The 3,075-nt window shown below is 35.5% G+C and overlaps 1 non-coding gene across 1 annotated transcript; it reads right to left on the bottom strand.

The window, feature by feature from the left end:
* Positions 1-1,919: 1,919 nt before the first annotated feature.
* Trnad-guc lies at positions 1,920-1,991 on the bottom strand. The gene has a single exon. It is a non-coding gene; the product is annotated as a tRNA-Asp (tRNA).
* Between the last annotated feature and the right edge of the window lie 1,084 nt (positions 1,992-3,075).

Raw genomic sequence — 3,075 nt, 5'->3', positions numbered from 1 at the left:
TATGGCCATATGGGTAAATTACCTAGTTATCGTCGTGTTGCACGATCGTGATAAAACTAATTTAATCGGAAGAATTGTATGAAATTCTTCTGATTAAATTAGTTTAATCTCTACTTTTTTAATTTTGTTTCGTGCAACTCAGCGTATGTTAGTCATACATAAGCTTAGCAGCGCGGCAGTAGTAACAGCTGCATCATAACTGGTTAACTTATGAGGAAACAGATCGTCTAACCAATTCGAAAATATATATCAAGTCCTCCCAGCACTACATCAAGCAAACGATGTTGCCGATTGGCATCATTGGAAAAACACCTCGCAAACGTTCAACAAACAAACTCTAAATCAGACGTACGTACGCTAATCAAAAAATATATCCCCAGTGCCCATTAAAAGCGCATTGAGGTCCATTTCCGAGTTAACCGCAGGAACACTTAACTTGTGTACGTAAATTGGGTTAGAGGGAGCTTGAGTTAGTGTCTGTGGCGACGGTGGCGCCGCCAAGACGCGTGGTCGTGGACGCTAATCGTAAATCGCAATTTTAAGCGGCCAGATCGACATGTTTCTTTTTGTATGATAATGCTATAAAAAGTTATAGAGGGAACAGATAATCCATATTACAGACTAGAACCAGGATAGTACCATAATCGCGCATGAATAACTACTTCCAATTAACTTTATAACCCTCTCTGACTATGTTTACGGCTATCCTTTCCAAAGTTCAGTCGACAATTCTAATTTTTTTTGTTGTATCACAATGATATAGAGTATTTTAATTTTGTTGGTTTTCAGATGTCGTGACGGTAAAATAAAAATTTACGACTCAAAATTACTTAATTATTGCAATATAGGAGTGATTTTAAAATATAATTATATGTTGTAGAAGAATTAAGAACTACATTCCGATATTATAATAATAATGAAAAAAAAAAAACTTTATACCTCCCTGACTGTGCAGACAATGCCTTTAATAATGGCAATACAACGGTGGCAAACAAGCGCTTAGGTAAGTTATCGTAGTCTATGGACGCCTTCGATAGCAGGAGCTTTGGAACCAGCGCGTTGCTGACTCTAGCCCTGATCTCCTTAGGAGCTCTGGTCACCTCACTCACCACAGGAACAGGACCACAACACTGCTTGAAAGCAGCATTATTTAGCTGTGATCTTTTGTAATATACTATTTACAATTTAACAACAGGTAATGTTGTCGCTGCACTTACAAAATAACAAATGTCCGCTCTAAAAATTAGCAAGCTCTACGCTTAGCACTTCTCTGCACTTAGTGTTCCGGAAGCTTACAATATTGCTAATCGTCGTCCCTTGTCTCGACACTTTGGCTCAAAACTGAATTTAATCTGCCAATACCTTTTACTTAATTTTGTTACAAGTACTACAATTTCAAAATTGTAATTTATCTTTTATGCATTGATATAAAATTTTAAACAAATATCGTACACAATTTGCTTTGTGTTTCTTCTTATTCCTGCTTTTGATGACGCGTTGGTGCAGCGGTCACATCACTGGTTGTTGCGCTAGCGGTCGCGGGTTCGATCGTCACGATAAACATTTGCATTGCCAATTGACCTCGTCACAGGAGAAAATCCCTCTGAGGACCGTTGAGTGTAAATTTTTTTTTTATTATAAACCTTCTCATTGTTACATTATAATATTACTCATTATTGTACTAATTTAAATCTCTTATAGATAGATAGATATTCTTTGTCACGGCGCACTAAATACACACTTACTTGACGCTGTATTTTGCTATTCTATGCGCGCATTAGCCTTTACCAGAAAAATCTAGAGAAGTCTACGTGACAGAATGACTAATAATATACAATAAAAATGTATAACTTAAAAGAAAAAGACAAAAAAGAATAAGACATCAAATAAATTCTCAATTGGTTTAAAAAAGTATAAACCTCCCCGGCGGGGAATCGAACCCCGGTCTCCCGCGTGACAGGCGGGGATACTGACCACTATACTACCGAGGATGATATCATAAAGTTTGAAATTAATAAACCCTTGAAACTGTTTTAATAAAAAGAAAAAAAAATTGGTAAGTTACAAATTTTTTAACGTTTCTTTCAACTTTTTCTTATAGTCTAAGTTTCTATAAGTCTAAGATCCGAACTAAACGTGATCTCCACCCGTCTGCTTAATGGATAAAAATTAAATAATTACCTTCTATAGTTCTGGGTAGGCTATATTATATTCGGCAATCGTCTTTCAAACCAGAACTTTTTTTTATATACAACTAGGTCAGCAAACAAGCTTATGGCTCACCTGATGGTAAGCGATTACCGTAGCTCATAGACGTCTGCAACACCAGAAGCATCGCAAGCGCGTTGCCGATGCCACGCCACAATCCCTCCAGGAGCTATAGTCACCTTACTTACCGCAGGAACACAACACTGCTTGAAAGCAGCGTTATTTAGCTGACAACCCTATATATATGCTAAATAACATTGAGGAGGTCACATGGCAAAATATGCTTTTTATCCCATAATTCACACGGGATCAGGATAACGCTGTTAAAAAAAGTAATGAGTTTCCAGATCTTTCGCGCGAATGAAGTCGCGGGCACAGCTAGTATAAAACAATTTCTAGCCATTAAGCCACCCATCTGGATGAACTTCGCCTCTAGCTTGGATCTTCTATTATTATTGTTTTTTATTTTATGTCGATGTAACCCAAAGCAAAGAACACACCGTTATTGCTTTCATTTTATGAATTGAACCTGAATCTGGTCCTGTAATTTTTTTAAATGGAAACAACTTAATAAAAAAATTTAATTATTGTAATGCCTTTAAAAAAATATTATTATTATCAACAGTAGAATTTATTTTGTAAGCATAAGTAGATTAATATTAAATACATTTAAATCGTCATTTTATAATCATGTATTATATCTTTTATTAATGTCAATTACGGAATAAAGATTCCGCTGAGAAGATTCGAAAAGAGACTGTTTCGTGTTCGAAAAACTGACAATTATAATAATTTACATAAAATGTAACAGATAAACGTTAATTCTAATCGTTAAATCATTAAAACACAACAATAACTCCGAGTCAA

Source organism: Melitaea cinxia, chromosome 21, assembly GCF_905220565.1.
Source record: "Melitaea cinxia chromosome 21, ilMelCinx1.1, whole genome shotgun sequence".
Taxonomy (NCBI): domain Eukaryota; kingdom Metazoa; phylum Arthropoda; class Insecta; order Lepidoptera; family Nymphalidae; genus Melitaea; species Melitaea cinxia.
Note: the sequence above shows the minus strand (reverse complement) of the source record. Positions and strands in the feature narration are given on the sequence as shown.